This window comes from Heterocephalus glaber, unplaced genomic scaffold (assembly GCF_053883595.1).
Source record: "Heterocephalus glaber isolate CG9 unplaced genomic scaffold, H.glaber_assembly_v1.0 deba00000768, whole genome shotgun sequence".
In the NCBI taxonomy this organism is placed as follows: domain Eukaryota; kingdom Metazoa; phylum Chordata; class Mammalia; order Rodentia; family Bathyergidae; genus Heterocephalus; species Heterocephalus glaber.
In genome coordinates this window covers 13,297,717-13,317,387 of record NW_028258162.1, presented here as the reverse complement: position 1 = coordinate 13,317,387, position 19,671 = coordinate 13,297,717, and the positions used below count along the sequence as shown (strand labels likewise).

Here is a 19,671-nt window from a genome sequence, read left to right as displayed (position 1 = left end):
GAGGAGCCACACCATGGTATGGACCACAGCATTGCAGGCCCCACCTCCAGTTGCTGCACTGTGCCTGAGGGCAGCAATGGACACATCCTGAAGCCTCCCTGTGGGCCCTACTTCCTGAGTGCTGGTGTATTTATCCACACATTACTGAGGACAACTTTGTGAAACAAGGACCATCATTATGCTCATTTCTCAGAAGAAGAAATAAAGACCCAGGAAGGCGCAGTAAATTCCCTAAAACTCACACAGCTTAAAGTAGCAAGGCCAATATTTGAATCTAGGCAGTTGGATTCTAAATACTGGAACCCTATCTGCTGCTCACACTGTGCTGCAGATGTGCCGAAGTATCCGCATTTCCCGTGCCAGGCCTGGAGGCTACAGAGATAACTAATGCATATTTTCTATTTCCAAACACTTCATGAGGTAGACCAGGTATGTTACTGATGGTTTTCCAAAAAACCCGATCCAATAGGCCAGGCACATAGATTCCTGATAAGGAACTGGCTCAGTGATGGAGGCTGAGAGGTTCTAAGATCTGCAGTCAGCTGGCTCAGGGGAGCTCATTCTTTAGTCTTCGTCCAAGCCCAACACACTGAGAACTAGGAAAGTCGATGATGTCAGTTCCTCAAGGCTCAGGAGGGTCGGTGTTTCCGTTTCAGGCCAAAGGCAGAAAATGAGCAACGCCCCAGCTGAAGGCATCAGGCAGCCAGAGCTCTTTTCTTGTTTGCTTTGTTATTTTGTTTCTTTGGAGAAGGGGTGGCCACTTAGCTCCAGCAGGCCCTCTCTCCACTAGATGAGGGACACCCCAGGGAGGACAGTTGCTTTACTCGGTCCATGGCCAAATGGGGATTCCACCCAGAAACACCCACATGGAGAGTGCCAACAATGTCCGTGCATGTGACTGGGCCTTCTGTGACACAGTACAGTGGATACAGGAAGCCACACACCGGGCTACTAAAAACGTCGTAAGCAGCTAAGACACAAGTCGTTTATGCTTGGGACAGACACAAAGCACAGTGTGCATGCACCATCCTCCCCGTGCCAAGCTCCCATCTCTGAGTATGTTTCTCAGACTTTCCTAGGTTAGGTCTACAGAGCACATGAATTAAAACTCAGCCGCGACCATGAAGCCACATTTCTCCAAGGGGAAGCGGGTGTCTCAGGCTGAGGCCATGCGGGAGACACAGGACCACAGAGTCTCAAGGAGAGACATGGACAGTTCCATAAAGATTCTTCTCCCTGTTCACTCGTAACTACTGGTAAAAGGCATTCTAAGTTGTGATGATGAGAATACGTCTGTCCCAGTGGTGACATCTGGGGGGATTAAGGCAGTGAGAGGAGAAGGGTGCTTTTGGCATGAAATTCCTGTGGTTCTAGTTTGGAATCAGAGGATCAGAGTGGATTTGAGATCTTTCCTAGCTTCTCTCCAAAGACAGACTAAGCTGGAAATATAAATTTAGAACAGATGAGACCCAGGGAGCAGATGAGACATATTTTCTTTATTCCAGGGGGGAAGGGGCAGTGCAGGGTTAAAATAGATTTAGTCAACATACTGAGGAATATTTACCAAGCACCTACTAGGTGCCAGGGGTCATCTTGGGTGCTGTAAATACACCAGGAAGCTGAACAGGCAAAGTCTCCTGCAGCTGAACATCTAAATGGGGAAAGCGATCCTGAGCAAGTCAGTGTGTGGTGTGTTACATGGCAGCACTCGTGACAGGAAATAATAAAGCAGAGGAAAGGAGACATGACGATAAGATGCTTTAAGAGAAAACAGGACTGAAGAAACGAGCCAGGAGGGAAGCTGGAAGAAGGATCTTATTCCTGGCTAGGGCCTTGAAGTGGCAGGTCTGTGGCATCTTTGAGACTGCGGGAGGCAATCTGGCCGGGTGGAAGGAGGAGAGGAGGGGCAGGAGAGAGAGGCTTAGCGATCTGACCTGACCACCGGCCGCGGGGTTGCTCCTGATGCAGGCAGAAGCACCGCAGAAGCTCGAGCCTGGCGTTGCGGTCCAGCCGGTCGCATTAGCAAGGCCTGCTTCAGGCTGGGCACAGAGAGCACGTTTATGACGCGCGGAGAGGCAGGGTGTCAGGCGCGGGCGGCAAAGGCCGCAGGGCGAAGGGGGACATAGCGCCCGGCCACGCGCCCCAGGCCGTCCGGGAAGTGGCCATGGGGCCTCGGTGTCCGGATCAGCGACGTGGTGTCCTCCTCGGAGCTGCTGAGGGAAACTCCGGGGACAAATCTGATTTGAGGGGCTTCACACAGAGGAGAGAGTCGGACAGCGAGCACAGACGATGAAGTGGTGAAGAACAGAAGCGGGTAAGTGATTTGCAAGAGAAAATCAAGTCATCGGAAAACCGAGAAAGGTTGTGTCATAAAGAGCCAGGGGTCCATGGTCTCCGAAGGAGAGGGAGACAGAGGGCACGGAAGGGGGCAGTGGGACCACCCTGTGCCCCAGCCTCCGGAGGGGCGGAGCGTGACGGCGCCTCAGGCTCCGCAGTCATACAGTGGCTTGAGCCTGAGGGAGACGCTCCATTAGAGGAGGGATGCGGTGGTAGAGGGCCAAGGGACACTTGGGAAGTAAGAAGCCAGGGCTTGAGGGCTCACTCTATTTCAAGAAATTTAATATCTGAAGGAGAGGGAGACTGGGGATCTGTGCGTTGATCTACAAGATACCATGGCTTTGTGTATGGCAAAATGCATATATTTTCACATTTTAACAACCCCGAAAGCAGAATGCATCTGGCAATGGATGGCATTTTGCTACTTTAATTGGCAGCATTTTTCCATGCTATGAGATGCATACTGTCATAATGGTGCGCTTTATTATTGATATTGCCTTAGGTTTCATAAAATATGGGTATAATGGTTGACTAAAGTCAGGACAGGAAACTGTGCAAGCGAATGTGAAGGTGGAAGACATGGAAGCAGAAAGAGATCATTTGGAACAAGATTATCATTCAGTAAGGATTTGCTGAGGGAATAGAAAAACTGACAGAAATAATGGGAGCAAATGTTTTATTGTAACTTTATGTTCAGAGCTTGAACAAGACAGGGTGGATGCACTAGAGGTGACCAAAGGCTGGCTGGTGTGTTCACAGACGGAGACATCAGCAAGGGGGAAGGGAAGCGTTTCGGGAAGGTATCATCAGAAGGGGGATTCCCGAGAGAAACGCAGACAGTAGTTCCCGTAAGGAGGAGGCCTGGGTGTGTCCACTGAGGCGCCTCCAAAGGAAGGCAAAGGTCAAAGCTATGGAGAGGAGGGAAGCCCTAACACCTGTCAGGAAGGTGTTGGGAGGAGGATCAACATGCACATTGGTCAAAACAGTACGAACTATTAGAGGAAACTTGAGTCTCTCCAAGGTTCTCAGGACAAACCAGGAATGATTCTGAATGCACCCTGTAGCAGTGAAAACATGAGAGGATGGGGTAGGTTCTCAGGGAGAGGGAAGAAGGGAGCATGCAGGAATAAGCTAGATAAGGCAAGGAAAAACAGAAGCTAGCAACACCTGCTCCTCCCACCCCGCCCCATGGGTTCATTTCTTCTAAGTAGAAGTCTGTGCTGAGTGCTGCTATCTTCAGTTTTCGGACTGGAAATTGGGAGTCCGGAGCTGAGCGATGGATATAGGGTTTGAATAACAGTGTGGCACTGTAGGCGTCTCTCTCCTAGGAGACCTTGTGTCTGAGACGGACCTTCACTGCTAGGCCAGTTCTGTAATGAAATAGCCACGGAGGAGCCAGCAATCAGCCGGGAAGTGGGCATGACTCTTCACCTCAGAGAGTTTCTAAAGGGCTTCCATCTCTCAGGATCTGCTCAGGCCGTAACCAGTCCAGAACGGCTGGGACTGACTACTCAGGGCAGGACCTGACAGGACAGGTGGCCTGTCCTCTTGAATGGCTTTGTGTTTGTTCTCTATGAGCTGCATGGGATGAGGCTGGAAGGGAAGGAATAGACATTCGGTTCCACTTGGCCTCTGACCAAATGCCCCCGACAGAGCCTTCTACCCAGTCCATCAGATGCCAGGCAGGCAGCGCCTCTGCATCTCTGAGTGCCCTGGGGCTGCCAGGAAGGAAAAGTAGAAACGCCCAGAAGCATGAATCCAGGGACAACTGGGAACATTCCAGATTTGTTGATCCATTAAACCCTGAACAGCATTAATGCAGATCACAAGGAAATGTTGAAGATGCCCTTGCGAATGGAGTCTTGTATGGCAGGGTACGCCACAGTGATAAAACAGTGGCACAAACCACCCTGATACATTACCTACAAAGCAGCGTGTTTACCTGTTTATAATCCCAGAATGTTCTGTCCCCTCCGGCATTTCATGTCTTGCATTAGTCATCATTTGATATTTTCCTCATTATCCAGCATTTTTCTTTCACTTACCTACAACATACTCACATCTACCCATGAGGTGGATCTTCCTAGTTGTATTTTCAAGCCCCTTAAAAAAAAAATCTATAAAAGCTCATGTAAATAGAAAATGGCAGGATTTTAGCCTACATCTTTCTTATTCCGAAGCTCATGGCTTTTGGTCAGTCGATACTGCCTCTTATTAATTATAGAACAGTATTTTTAGCCACAGCGCATTACCCAGTCCAGTAATATGAATATAGATTGTCAAGTTACCAAAGGAATTAGGAAAAATACTTGTACTATATTAATGTAAAGAAAATACAGGATACAATCATCAAAGCTTTACATGTTCAAATTAGTAGGAGTATGAAATAATAAAATGATATATTCTTAAAAAAGAATTCACCATCCTGGGCCATTTTAACTGAAAGTGCTTTTATTTATAGTTCACTGAGACCAACCTAACTCACTCTGATATCTAATGTTTACGTACGAGTAACACTCAGATAAGAAAGTTTCAGTCAGACTCCCATGCAGGTAGGCTTTACATGTCTATATTTTCCTGCTATCGCCTATGAAATAACCTGAGAAGAGTTTGTGATTAAAACTAAGACCATGTCTGTTGAGCCTTGCCTCCCATGCTCACAGTGCCCCCTTACACACACACACACACACACTCAGCGTGTCTGAAGCACCTGGCTACTCTCTCGGGAGCCACACTGTTCACAAGCTGCCTCATTTGACTCTGACCTTTGACTTGGCTAAATCTACAAAATGGGGTTCAGCACTGGCTGTGGGCTTTTTTCTTGAGGCAGCTGAGGAGCTAGGACCCACCCAGGGGAGATGCTCAAAGAGTGAGTGGAAATTCTGGCTCAATGGCATCCTGATGGGGCACATGACGTAAATCACTCTGTCATTGCTGGTGTGGATGCTGCTGCCGATTTGATGACTATCTTTTCCCATTTGGGCTGCCATAACAAATACCATGGACTGGATTTATAAATAAAATGCATTTATTTCTCACAGTTCCAAAAGTTAAGTAGTCCAAGATCAAAACACTGGATTATTCAATATCCGATGAGCATGTTTCTCCTGGCTTACAGGTGGTGGCTTCTTGCTATGTCCTTACATGGTGGAAGGAGTGGTGGATCACTTTGGGGTCTCTTTTAAAAGCCATGAATATCACCCACAAGGACTCCACTTTTATGGCCCAATGACTCATCAAAGGCAGCCTCACATCCTGGTACAATCACCGTCTGAATCAAGTTCCAACATGCACGTTTTTGGAGGCAAAAACATGGGGCCCACAGCACTGAAGGACATGTGTGGATGTGGGCACATTTTACAGACGGTACCAGAAAGTGAGTTGTTCAGATCACTATGGTCAAGCCAGGAAGAAAACCCACAATATTAATTCCAAGGATTTGATACCCACAGAGCCACACCCTTCTGAAGTGAAAGTAAAGCTATTTTCCAAGAGAAAATGGAACATTGCTGAAGGCAGCATCTCAAGTTGGCCATTCATCTAAGTGCCTTCAGATGAGAGATGATTTCTAGGGACAAATAGATTCCCTTTCAAGTTTATATTTTTCCTCTTCAACTCTAATAACTGCACTCAGTAGCCTGGAAGAAGAATCACAGTTTGATGAAGCATGACTGAATTCCATTTGGCCAGTGGAAACAAGTATTAAACAGCTAAGAAAAATGTCTTTCTTTCCCCCTCTTTCTTTCTAATTAAAAAGGGGATAAAATTGGTATTTAAAAACTTTAAGGGAAAAGATACTTTGTTTTTTAACCTAGATTGCTCAAGGAGACAGTAATGTGATAAAAAATTCACAGACTGCGGCCTCTCTTCCAACCTCAGCCAAGTCGCCAGAGGACAAAGAGAGCAGACCAAAAGAGCTGACTGGCAGCTGGAGGCACAGCCCCTGAGCCCTGATGTGCTTTATCATGTGACAGTGGGGAGCACACATCCCAGAACAGAAACACACATTCTTCCCCAGTTCTTAACCACCCTTCTTCCAAGATCAGATGACATGCCTTTCAAGCAAAATGCCTCTTTTCAAAAATTCTCACTTAGGTTTTTTAAAAGTCAAATGTGTATGTGCACTTACAATTATGTAGACAGACGACAAAGATCCATTTAAAGCATTTGGCTTAAGATCAGGAATAAACACCCCAAGCTTCCGAAACTGTCACTACCTCTGAACATTGTCTTTCCCAAACCACTAATGGTGGATCCTTCCACCTGGCACCCCAGGCAGAGAGGCTGTGAAGAACCCAAACGCTGGCAACGGAACTTGGCCGTGGTGGAGAGACCCAACCTCTCCCATGGCCTGTGTCACCGCCCTGGCCAGGCAGGGAGGCCTGATGCCGAGCTGTCCTCACTGGACCTGGCTCAGCACTGAGCCAACTCTCAGCTTCTCCTTTTGCCGTCAGACTTCTCTTACAGTCTTCCTCGTTTAGTCATTTGTTCTCGAACTCTGTTCATCCATCGACAACACCATAGGACAGCACAGTTCCCAGTGGCGTGGTGGCTCCACGGTGGAGCATTTCCCTGGGGCTGGGAGAGGGAGCCCATGGGCCTCTCCCCGGAGGAGGGAGCTCCCTCCCACCGCTCGAAGGCCTTGTTCCTCTGGCACGGCTGTTGCACTCCCCACCCAGCCCTAACTGGCACCATCTCCTCAGAAGGAATCATGTGGCTGCCTGCTAGGCAGTTCCAGAAAAATGAGGATTTCTTGAGGTGCGTTAAACCAGCGGACTTCATTGTGTGTATGAGTCCCCGAGAGATCTTGTTCCTGCGATTTCTGACTGAGTGGCCAGGGCAGGGCCTGAGAGTCAGTTTATCTGAAGCGTCCCCAGCTAATGCCCATCCTGCTGTCTTTCACCACACACGTGCGAGGTTGTTCAACTGTTAGTGTCCACTCTCCTTTTTCTGGTGCCTTCACTTCTTAGCCAGAGACTGCAAAGACTGCTTAACCTAAGCTAATGACCTCTAGCTTAGGACTGGTTTGCACTAGGCAATTGCAGCCCAACTTTGCTCTGCACCAGGGAACTGTATCCTTGAGCAAGACGTGAGCTAACTGCAGTGCACATCAAGGATCATAGCAACACCCCAAAGATGTGGTGGCTAGCCCTGTGACTCACAGGGTTTCCGGTCCTGACAAGAGAAAGTCACTTTTGCGAGACAGACAGATCTGGAGGAAGCTCTGTGACTGTGCCATTTCCCAGGAATCAACATCCAGCTTGGAGTTGGCACCAGAAAGTTAAAAGCTCCAACACATTTTGAAATACTCCCGATAGTTTCAACTAGAAATAACCCACACGCGGGCGTTAGGAATGAATTCACCAAAAGGGCTTGGAGAGAGCAGGAGAATTGCGAAGGCCAAGGGAGACTTTCACAGCTAAAGAATTACTTGTGAAATTGGGGTAAGATAAGACTGAGTTAGCGGAATCCAGACAAAGCCCAAAGCTGTTCAAAAAGACAAATTCATACACCACCACCAATAAGAAAACAAAGTGGGGAATATGGCCTGGCCAGGGGAGCATGTGCAGTTTAACTGAGCCACTGAAGTAACTGAAGTGATCCCCCACCCTGCCCGGGGAAGGAAGCAGCTGCATTTTTACACCGCAATCATAGATCGTGGCAGTATTCTCAGAATGGCAGGATCTCCCCACTGTGGAAAGAGCACAGTTCAAAACCCTTAGAAGAATGCATGACTTTCCAATGCTTGTGCAGAAATCACAGGAAAGCGGGTCGGTGATTGCAGACCGTCCTCTGTTTGCCATCAGAACTAGAAAGACCATTTGCAGAAAAAGAGCCAACATGTTTCCTTTGACTCCTGGCTATCCGATATCTCCACAAGCAGCATTAAAAGTCACAGCATAAATATGTCGTCCTCCTTCTCCAGGGAGAGCAAAGTCTGCCCTGCAGCTGCAGAAACCCTCCTGTGCGCCCCAGAGCCTGCTCTGCCCCCCAGTCCACCCCAGGAAGGATTCCCTTGCGGACCACATTACGCAAGCGCAAGGAAGTACTCCAGGAAAATGTTCTGGAATGGACTCTGAGGTCGCCAAGATCAAAGTGCACCGGGTTTCCGAGACTCTCCATGATGTGGGCTCCTGTGTTTGGAAGTCGTGGCCCTGCGCACTCAGGGTTCATCCTGTCTTCAGGAGGCAGGGCTGGTGGAGCCTGACCCCAACATGGGACCCCACGCTCTGTGCACACGACCAGTGTGCGTGTGCCGGGCTGTGCATGTGCGCCTGGCTGTGCGTCGGTCCTCTCTGTGAAACATCTCTGTCTCATTGCAGCCGGCACCTCCTTCCTCTTCACTAGCATGCACCCCTTTCTTTCGTAGCCAAAATCGCCCCTGCGCAACATTCAAGGCTTAGTTTAAAAGTCACCTCCTTAAAGAATCTCCTCGGAGCACTTGAATGAAAATAGGGCTTTAGTTTGGGACTTCTCATTTGCTGTGTCCTTTTCCTCTGTAGCGTCCGACACAACGCATGGTACTGTGTCTGGGGGGTCGCTCTTAATATCTATCCTCCACGAGCTGATGAGCACCCTAAGGACAGGGAGTAGATTCGTTTCTTCCTTATCATGCGCCTCACACCAGATGTAGTGCGACCGCCTGCAGCCAGGTAAAGACCCTGCCCAGATGAATACACCAGTGACGGTGGGACAAGGCACCGTGCAGCCCCCCGACATTGTAGCTATCATTGCTACCCGTTTCTCCTCACTTTCTTCACTTGGGGTTCAGGTTCTGTTAATTATTTGCACTTTATTATTCTGATTTAGAAATTGTTACACTTATGATAATATAAACTACCTATTAGCATATAATAAAACACTGTTCCACTTACAGTAAATTATCACCAATTATTTATTATATATTGTTATAACTAAGTTATAGTAAATAAGTCACTAAAACTTATTATTCCACTGGATAAAGTTTACAAAGGAAATAGAATCTTTTATATTAATAATTTTTTTTTTTCACTAAAGAGATCAGTTCTTTCCATTCCAAGTTAATTTTCAATCCTTACATGAATTTTTCCCAGATGTATTCAGGGATAAATTTTGTATTCCATCAAGATTTAAATTAGAATAATTCCCATTTCTAGTCAGTTTGATTTTCCTAGCTCTGCCGGATGTTGGGAACTCCAAGAGTAAATCACGCATACACCCTGCTTCCGGCAGCCAGCTGGTCTGCACTCAACCTCCCTGCTCAGCAGGCGGCCTCCTCCGGACCCCACCGGCCCTGTCCCACCCTACCCAGCCCTGAGTGCCCCTCCTGCCTCTTGACCTCACTAACATAAGCAATGCAAGATGGTTGAGACACAAAAGAAGCTGTGGAGGTGCACAGGAGAAAACAAACAGAAGAAGGCAGCACAAGCAGAACAAAGCCACTGACTCGCACCTGGGGACCAGCACTGACTCGCCTGGGTGTGTGCCAGAGTTGGACATGGAAAGATGCTGGATACCAAAATGTTCAAAATGTCCTTCTCTTATCGTGCTGTTCCCAAACCACAACTATTCTGTTCCCTTCCAGTAAAATGTGGAGTATCCAAGGAGAGGGAGAAGCAGGCTTGTGGTCCAGAGTAGCTTTGCAGTTGCTCAAAATCAGGGCAACAGGATTAGCACTGCATGGAGCAACCATGATGCCACCTTCTCCTGGGCGACCGTCCGTGTCACTCCTGGGCAGTTTCCTACACCCTGTTCCCAACTAGGCAGACTGATTGCAGTTGCTCTCGTTCTAAGGGTGTGATTCTCAGCCTTGGTTATCTGCAGGATCACCTGGAGAACCCTGAAAACTACAGGAGGAAAAGTCCAAGCATGCCCCAGATCAATGGACTCAGAATCTAGGAGGCCGGAGATTGAGAGACAGCCCAGCTTCCAGGTTGGTTCTCATGTGTGATCTCAGTTAAGTCATGGAAAGGGCTAAATGTTGCTCTGAAGTTAAATCAGATGGAAGCAGGTATAAGCAATGGCTCTTCTGAAAAATAAGAACTACCTCAATACTATTTTTAAAAGGTTTCTTTGGGCATAATAAAGGACACATTTGATTGTACTATTTTCTCTTATAATAAATGTTGCTTCCTGAAAGTGAAATAGCACCAACTGTTTTCTCTGTGGAAGTTGTCTGTTTCCCTGCTTGGTCGTAGAGCATCTCTATTCCTACTGCCATAATTTTATACGGTGCCTTGCCGGCATCTGCAGAGCAGAACCATTACATGTAGCTTCTAATGCCAAAAGGTATAGAAAGTTTTGTAAAACTATGGAACAGGAAAAAGCAGTAGGTTTATTTTAAGATCATAAAAGTTTTTATTAGATTTCTGTTCTCCTTTGCACTGGTTGCTGTTACTTTAAAAGTCTTCTGGCATTTAGCTGGCAATAAAAAGGGCAAAACAAACTGTTTCTTCCTTTAGATAGTGCAGTTTTATGGCTCGGCTTTAGAGCAACCACGTACGCCTTAAAAAATGCACAACCACTTTCTTTTCGTAAAGCAGTAGGGTTATCAGCTGGCAAACCCAAGAGTAAGGTCGCATTCTCGTGTGTGCCTGAAGTTTTCACAGAGACTTAGAAACCATCTGAACTCAAGTGACACTGAAGATATTGGTTCCTAAGCCAGACAGTCACATGTAACTAAATAAAAAATGCATGGGCTCCTTTTGACTCCTGTGGTCCTGGAGACAGTCGGCGTAGATGCAGAAGAGTCTGGGTACCTGTGTGGAAGGACATGCTCACACTGTCAGTGGTACCCAGTGACCAGCCGAATGCCTCCCCACTGAGCAGTGCCCACAGTTGGACCACATGGACCACACTATCCAAGAGAGAGGTGCGCTTTATTTCCCCTTGGTGATGCTGTATTTCCGGTTTTCCTCTTTGTTTTTTACATGTTCACATAGATTTACAAAACTGCAGAGTAATGAATCAACACCTAATGGTGAGTTAGTTTCAGAATATTACTCAGGCAGGAAATAAAATTTGGATTTCATAGCAGTGAAGATATTGAAATATAAAATTTGAAGAATTTAGAGACTGAGAAAGATGAATTTTGTTGCAATATGTTTTGCCTTCAAGGCAAATTAGAGCAATGAACTCTACTATCAAATAGACTTTTGTTTGTTTTCCACATTTTTTCATATTTTCTTTTTTTGTGGTCATAGAAGCAACTTAAAATGAAAAAGTTATTATATTCTATTTGGGACCACTTAAATTATTTTCAGATATCCCATTCCATCCCCACTACCCTTCCAAGTTTTTCATGCTTTTTATAACTGTATAGTGCAATTAAAGTTGTTTTTCTGTACAATTGCCCTATGTTCTTATCAAAGAATGTTATGGTGCCAGTAATAATATTTAATTTTCTAGAATATTTCCTGCATGCAAGATACTTTGCTAGGTGCCTCATCACTGTACCTTACTTGAAACACTGAGCAGTATCCATCTTACTTCACCATTTACCATTATGAATCATAGAGAGCTCAAGTAATAGCCCAGTATTATGGAGCTAGAAAGTAGAGCAAGCACATTTTTAAAAAATCTAACAAAATGGTTTAATCTGTCAGTTTCTCTCTGTTTTGCCAATAGTTGTTTTTGAAATTGTATTATTAAATTTAAATTCTTCTTGAGAAATTAAATTTAAGTATATTCTCCTTGAGAAAGTTAAAATGTTTATATTATATAATGTCCCTCTTCATGATTTATCTTATGATTTCCGCTCTTAATTTTCTTTTCTTCATAATAACAGTATACGTAAGCTTTCTTTTACTATTTGTTTGGTACATATTTCTGTCAGTGTATATATATAACATGCATATATATGTATTTATTTTTACAAGAAATATATCTATGTATCAGTTCATAACATAAACAGTTGATAACATAGTTTATGAAAAGAAAAATATTTTAACTACCAAATTAAGTTGTTATGATTTGGATGTCCCTTTGAATCCCAATCAGCTAGAGTTTTTCACTGTAGGATGACAATGTACACGTTGAAACCAGAATGCCTGGTCTCCACTGGTCTCCACGACCCTCGTTTTCTCTTTCCAGTTTCAGTTTTCCATGGTCAGCCACCAGCCCAAAGCACTAAATGAGGAATCACAGAAATGCACAACCCCTAAATTTTAAGCTGCATGTTATTCTGAGCCGCTCCGAGACCGTGGCCTTCCCTGTCCTGTCCCCCATGATGCCACTCACCCTCGGGGCAAAATATTCACACCCAGGAGAGCCTGGGTGTCTCCGGGCCAGGGCTGCAGGCGGGCTCGGAGCCGTGCTTGGTCTCAGACGTCCCTGGGGTGGGTCCCGAATTCGCCCCCGCGGGGAGGGGAACTGGGGCTGTGTCTGCCTCTCATGCCGCGGGGAACCCTGCTAACTGACGGCACAGCATCCTCCCCACGCGTGTGCTGGGGATGAGCCCAGAGCCCTCACGGATGGAGTTCCCTCCTGGCCCACTTTCAGTATTTTTATTTTGCGACAGGATCTCCCTAAATTTCTAAATTCCCCGGGCCTGTGTCAAACCTTTAACCCTCCTCCCTCAGCCTCCCAGCGTGCTGGGGTTACAGGTACACACGCCGCAAACTTCCCTGTCCGGCACTCTTTTCTTTCACCTGTGGCCTTTCCTGAGCTGAGGGATTCCCGGGCTTCCTGCCGCCCAGCAGAACTGAGCAAGGACAAAGGCACTGGGGCAAAGAGCACACCCAGCTTCCGGTGCGTGGGGCGCAGGGAGGAACTGGCTGCGGAGCAGGCGGCTGGCAGCAGGGGTGGGGAGCAGGCAGGGCCGCGCCTGGGGCTCCCCAGAGAGGGGCAGCGGCCCCTCCCCGCTTCCTGACCAGCAGCCTGGGCTTCCGTCCGTCAATCTCAACGTGAGGGAGCTTTGGTACATTTGGGTTTATCTTATGACTTTCTTTTGCGCCTCCTGTTTTTCCCACTTTCCTCCTTTTTGACATCTTTTGACTACTTTTTGTTCCTTCTCCTTCTCCCTTTTTAGATTTCTTCTGTGCTTGATTTACATTTCTTATTTATTTTAATATTTAGAGCTCTCTTTTGGTTTTCACAAAGAAGTCCCAGTTGAATCACATCTTTCCCTCTCCCAATACAATCTAAAGGCCTAAGAATATTATCTGTAGTATTTTTTGTTCTGTTTTAGTTCCAACTTTTAAAATTCTATAAATCAACTTTTTATTTTATTCAGGTTTTGTTGATGGCACGTGCTCTGTATGCCTTCATAATCATTATTAAACATGGCTTTAATGAGGATTCAATTGGGTAGATTATTGATGTTTTTCGATGCAGGTAGGAAATGATTTCCACTGTTTCCTGATCGTCCTTATTACAACTGAGCAGTAACCTCAACCCTTTTTGCTGCACCTTTGAGGACAATCCTGATTTCTCACGGAGAGTTTTCAGTAAATTTTTTTTGAAATTTCAGCTTGAATACTTGCTCTGTGGATTTTTTCCTGCATTCTCCTTGACACAGGCGTTTCAGACTGCAGAGCCAGTCTCTTTGAGCAGATCTGGAAAAAGGTCTCACAGGCTAATCCGGCCACTGTCCCTTTCCCTCTCCGGTTTTGAATAGATAAGTGTTGGAGCTCCCCACATTCTTCACCATAAGATTTGAATTCCTTTTTGTCAGCTCTACTTTTTAGGTTACTGTAAGTTATATTGTTTTCCAATGCACTAACTGCCTCCTGAACTGTGTAATTTGCAATCGAACACTAGATTTTTTTAAATGTATGCTATTTTACTTATTTTCAGAAATTTGACATTCACTTTTCAACTCAAATTTGACTTTTTGAATTTTTAATTTTTTAAAATTTTAGTTTAGCCCCAGTCACTGAGCTGCCGCTGAGGACTCAGCTGCCGCCCCCTTGAGCCCCCTGCTTCTCGGCGATCCGTACCCTCCACCCACCTTCTCCAGCAGCCGCCTTCCGCAGGCCATTTCCACCGGAGAAAAGGAATCGTATCATATGTCCGCTATCCGGAACCTCCACTCTTTCGACACCTTTGCTGATGCAAGTAGGGGTGATGACCTGCTTCCTGCCACCACTGAGGATTATATCCATATAAGAATCCAACAGAGAAACGGCAGGAAGACCCTTACCACTGTCCAAGGGATCGCTGATGACTATGATAAAAAGAAACTGGTGAAGGCGTTTAAGAAGAAATTTGCCTGCAATGGTACTGTAATCGAGCATCCAGAATATGGAGAAGTACTCCAGCTCCAGGGTGACCAAGACAAGAACATATACCAGTTCCTGGTAGAGACTGGACTGGCTAAGGACAATCAGCTGAAGGTTCATGGGTTTTAAGTGCTTGTGGCTCATTAAAGTTTAAGTGAAGATTTCCTTGCAATGAGTAGAATGTCCCTTCTGTCCCTGGTCATGAGTTTAAAAGCCTCACGGCTTGTATAATGTAACCATTTGGGGTCCACTCTCCCTTGGACTAGTGTAACTCCTACATGCAATAAACTGAAAAGAGCCAAAAAAAATTTAGTTTATTAGTACATGTGTATGGTACGTAGTATTTACTTGTCCAGAGCACATCTTAATTTCTTCTTCATCCGCTTGTTTCTTCCCTTCGGTCCCTCTTCACCACCCTTTGATCCCCTTCCTTGTGCTGCACCTGTTTGCAGCACGTGGTGTTGACTTTCCTTGCGTGGATTGGTGCCCACACAGCACACGTCACGGTTCCTTCCGTTCATCCCTTATCCCTCCCCTCCCTCCAGCTCTGGACCCCCTTCCTCTGTGAGAACAGCCTTCTTCCTACTTCCTATTATCCAGCTTTCACTTTGCTCTGTATTTTTCTCTGGGTTTCTTATATAAGACAAACAATGTAATATTTTATCTTGTGTGTCTGATTTACTTGTCCTAACATTACGGTCTTAAGCTGCATCCATTTTCCTATGAATGACCCAGGTTTACCTTTCTTGATAGCAATGTAGTACTCCATGGTGCATAAATAGCATATTTTCCTTATCATTCATCTGTTGATGGATATATGGGCCTCTTCCTAGACTTAACTGTTATGAATTATGCTGCTACAAACATCAGTATGCATATATTTCTGTGATATGATGTCTTCAACTCTTTCAGGAAGACATCTAGAAGAGGAATAGCTGAGTCAAATGAAATTTCTAGTTTTAGTTTTTTGAAGATTCTTCACACAGATCTCCACAGTGTTTGCACTACTTCACATTCCTACCAACATTGTAGAAGAGTTCCTTTTCCCTGCAGCCTCTCCAGCATTTATTAGGAATTATATTAAATTAAAAAGCTTCTCTGCAGCAAATAAACAATGAACAGAGTGAAAAGACAATCTATAGAATGGGGAAAAAATTTTGCCAGTGATTCCTCAGATAGAGGACTCGTATCTAGAATATATAAAGAACTCAAAGAAATTAGACCCACTAAAATAAAACACCCAATCAAAAAATGGGCAAGTGAAATGAATAGACACTCCACAGAACAAGACTTGTAAGTGGCAAATAAATACTTGGAGAAATGCGCAACATCACTGGCCTTTAGAGAAATCCACATTAAAACGACACTGAGATTCCATCTTACTCCAGAGAGAACGGTCATCATCAAGAAACCTAATAATAACAAAGGTTTCACTGTTTTTTAGAGAATTTATTATTTTATGACATAAATTTTAGTTCCCTTTTATACTTACTTAAAACTTTATTAAATTCCTATCCCAGCCTATCCTATCATACTCCATCTGATAGCTCCATTATCTAAGCATTTGCACTGTTGATTCTACAGTCCATCATATCTGCTGCTTCTACTCATTCGCTGTTGAAGTGTTGTAACTTTTAGCTATGAGCTCATAGTCCTTGAAACTTGCCTCCGTAGAAATTATGTAAAGCTCACATTTGAGGTATATTTTTCTAAAGAGAGCTTGTGTTTACTTCTGTCAGTATATTACTACAAATTCAATGATTATTTCCAATTTGCCTGGAAGTTTATTCAGACAGTGTTACAAGCAGAAGTTAGGGCCACTTCTTATGACCATCCGGAGGTATTATTCGTCCGCTGCCCTGCAGGCACACCCGGTTACAGAATTCCATTCTTCAAGGTGCTGCCTTTGTGTGGAGCCTTTATTTCTGCTCAGCCTCACGATGGAGGTGTAGCCGTTCACGTACCCTTCACCGCCTGGCTTCCTGGCTTGAGCCTTCGCCCCCTTTGCACAGACTACGTTGCTGTCAGTGATGTCCTGAAGAGGAGGCCAGCTGTCACCACAGGCCACATTTGACTCAGACTTCACCCTGAGGCTGCAAACAGTGGTGCTGTGGCCAACGAAAGTGTATGTGCATGTGTGTACCGTGATTCAGTGTAGCAATGCATTGTTTGAGTTGAACAATTGTTCAGAACTTCTGGTCTCCTTCCCAATAAAAAAATCCAAGCTTGTGTTTCACCATCACCTACCTTTAGCTCTTGGGTGATGCTTTCATTAAACTCAAACCTGAGAATTTAGTGGGAGGCACAAGTCCATCTGGGGCTCCTGGCCCTGCGTACTTCCTGGCATTTTCAAATGGCCAATGTTAGGACCTACAATTTAATGACTCATTCTAGGATAAACGGGGAATTTTACCTTTTTGGACTCCACAACAGTACTTATTAATAATCAATATATAATCTGTCCTCTGGACAGAGGAAATGTAGCAGGGAGCTCTGATCCCCCGTGGTGCAGGGGCTATAAAGTCAAATAGGACCTGCCCAAGGCTCCTGACATTTGATGGTAATGCTGGAGGAGCAGCAAGAGAAAGTGGCGTCACCAGTCAGGAGCAGAATCCAGAGCAGAGGATCAAGTGGGAACAGGTTCGCCAAGGAAGGGCTGGTGGCAGGGCCTGGCGCTCCGGAGAAGGCTCTGTGGTAATGGTCTCTAGCGCAGACACTGCAGTGGCGCCACCATGGATGAGCAGCAGAGCTGTTTCCCTGCATGCATCTGGGGGTGCCATCCATGGCCCAGCGCTCCCAGGGCGGCCGGCCAGGGGCCCAGCAAGTACTGTCCCCTGAATGCAGAGCAAACCAAAGGGCGGTCCAGCTGGGACCTGCGAGCTGCTGTCTCTAACACGGGGTGTGGGAAGCTAGTTTTCTACCGTTCCCCAAATTTACTCTCTTTTTAAAAAAGTTGTGGAGCAATGCACACAACATAAAATTTACTATTTCAACCATTTTAAAAGTTCAGAGACATTGCGTACATTCACAATGGTTTGTTTTTGTTTGAAGACAGCCAAGTAATGCATTTTTATTACAGATAATTATATGCAATATTTCTTTGTAACTGAACATTATTTCCATCACAGCGTTGTATAACACACCCTACCAGGACGACCCTAGCTTAACCCGTCACTCAATCATGCGTACACCCGAGCCACACACAATGTTCACACACAGTGAGCACACACAGTGAGCACACACTTTGTATTAGAGGAATGCGAAGAAAGTCTTGCAAACAGCATGAAGCTGAGCATGCACTTAACCTCTTCCGAAAATGCTGCTGAGGTCTTCCTGCGGCCGGAGCTGCAGGAGATGCGGCACAGGGGGGACCTCAGGTGGCCTCGGCCGGCCACCGGGGACCAAAGGCACTGGTGGCCCTGGGTGCAGAAGGACGCGCTCAGCAAGGGCTGCGTGCTGTGCCCCGCAGCCCCGCCTCGGGAGAGCTGCGTTGGCCCTGGCTGCCTGCTTTTGCCCTTGAATCTTCGCAAGCCTCAGAAGCAGGAGAAGCACACGGTGTGTGCAGCACTCGCCCCCCAGAGCGAAGCATGGGCCCGTTAGACAGTGGCTCCCCTTGCCTTCTGCAGCCTCTGGTGACCGCCGGGCTGCCTCCTGTCTCTGTGAGCTGTCTACTGCCAGAACACCTCAGTATTTGTTTCTTTGTGCCCAGGGTGTCTCACTCGGTACCAATCCCCAGGGCTCATTGATATTGTGGTAAATGATAGAACTGCATTTTTAAGATGGCATAGCATTCCATGTGTGGAATATTATGCAGCCTTAAAAATGCAGTTGGTTTATCCTGTAGGTGGACTTGTCCTGCACATGTTTCCTGGTCTCCTGGCCTTGCACACTCATGTGCCCGTGTGTGTGTGTGTGTGTGTGTGTGATTGTTCCACGCTCCCTACAGAAGCCCAGTTTCCCTCCCGTTCCCCTCCTGTCTGGCTCATCGCTAAGGCTTTGACTTTGCTGCCTCCTGTAACTTTGTGCACCCGACAGAGACTCGTCCCGAGGGGCGGGTAGGAGGTAAGCATAGTTTCCATCCCGGCTGCATCGTGAGCTGTGTGCGCCCCAGGGAGACACCTGGACTCCATTCAGTTTCAAGTGGGAATGAAGCTGGGACTCGTCCGCCTCTCTAGGAGGAGCAGCAAGATCCTATTTACGTGTATTTCTGTGTGTTTATGTGGGTATCATCCGTTCAAGGGTGATAAAGCTCACGAAGGAAAGGAAACGTCTCTCCCCTGCATCTGCCAGTGTGTGCGCGAGGTTGGAGAGATCGGGAGCAGATGGCCACTGCAGAGCAGCCACGCGCCGGTCAGCCAGCGGCCTCCGCGACCAGGAGATCTGCACAGCGTCGGAGCCAGAGCGGCCCACACGCCGCTCACACATCATGAGCGCGGCCACGTCGTTCCCTTCGCTCTGCCGTTAGGGCCGCAGGCCGGCTCTGCCATATGCCCGCGGGTAGAGTTGGGAAGACGCTTTCTGGGAACACGTATTCCGTAAGCGGAGAAACAAAAGGCAACTATCATCCCTTCTGATGAAAGACTGTTCCATTCTTAGATATTTAATAACTAGAAAGTTAACGACCAAACACCCTAGACTCAGTGCAAGGGAGGAAAAGCAAAACCCAGGGCACTCCCTTGCTGATTCTGCATTTGCTTCCGTTCAGTATTCTAAGAATAAAGAGGGTAAGCACCATCCAAGGTGAAGACTGGAGAGAAACGTTGCCTTTTATTCTTTTTGAGTGAAGTAAGAATATTTTATCCTTTCTCTTTCTGATTATGAGAAGAATTCATGATCACACAAGATGGCCAGGAGTCACACGCCAGCTTCACCAGTCAGCGATTTTATGTACCTGCAAGATCAACTCCCAGAGCCTCATTTGTAGGATGGGGATTAGAACAGCAGTGATCTCGGGGCATTGGGAAGATTTCAGCTGAAAAATGATCCCATAGCTTTCCTTGGAGTCCTGCTCTCAGAAACCACAGTGACACAGATAAATAATCAGAAAATAAAAGTATAGAGAGGAGAGATGTAGAGAGATCAGATAGATACAGTTAACATAAATGAATGGCACTGCAATTAACCCCAGTGTGAT

The 19,671-nt window shown here is 46.3% G+C and overlaps 1 pseudogene across 2 annotated transcripts; it reads left to right on the top strand.

Moving 5' to 3' along the window:
• Positions 1-1,794: 1,794 nt before the first annotated feature.
• LOC101719890 (eukaryotic translation initiation factor 1 pseudogene) lies at positions 1,795-14,918 on the top strand (annotated as a pseudogene). 2 transcript variants are annotated; one of them, XR_015449630.1, is made up of 3 exons: positions 1,795-2,314; positions 10,141-10,249; positions 14,178-14,918. The product of XR_015449630.1 is annotated as a eukaryotic translation initiation factor 1 pseudogene, transcript variant X1 (transcript). The 2 variants fall into 2 exon arrangements; XR_015449631.1 differs by lacking the exon at positions 10,141-10,249.
• The last annotated feature ends 4,753 nt before the right edge of the window (positions 14,919-19,671 follow it).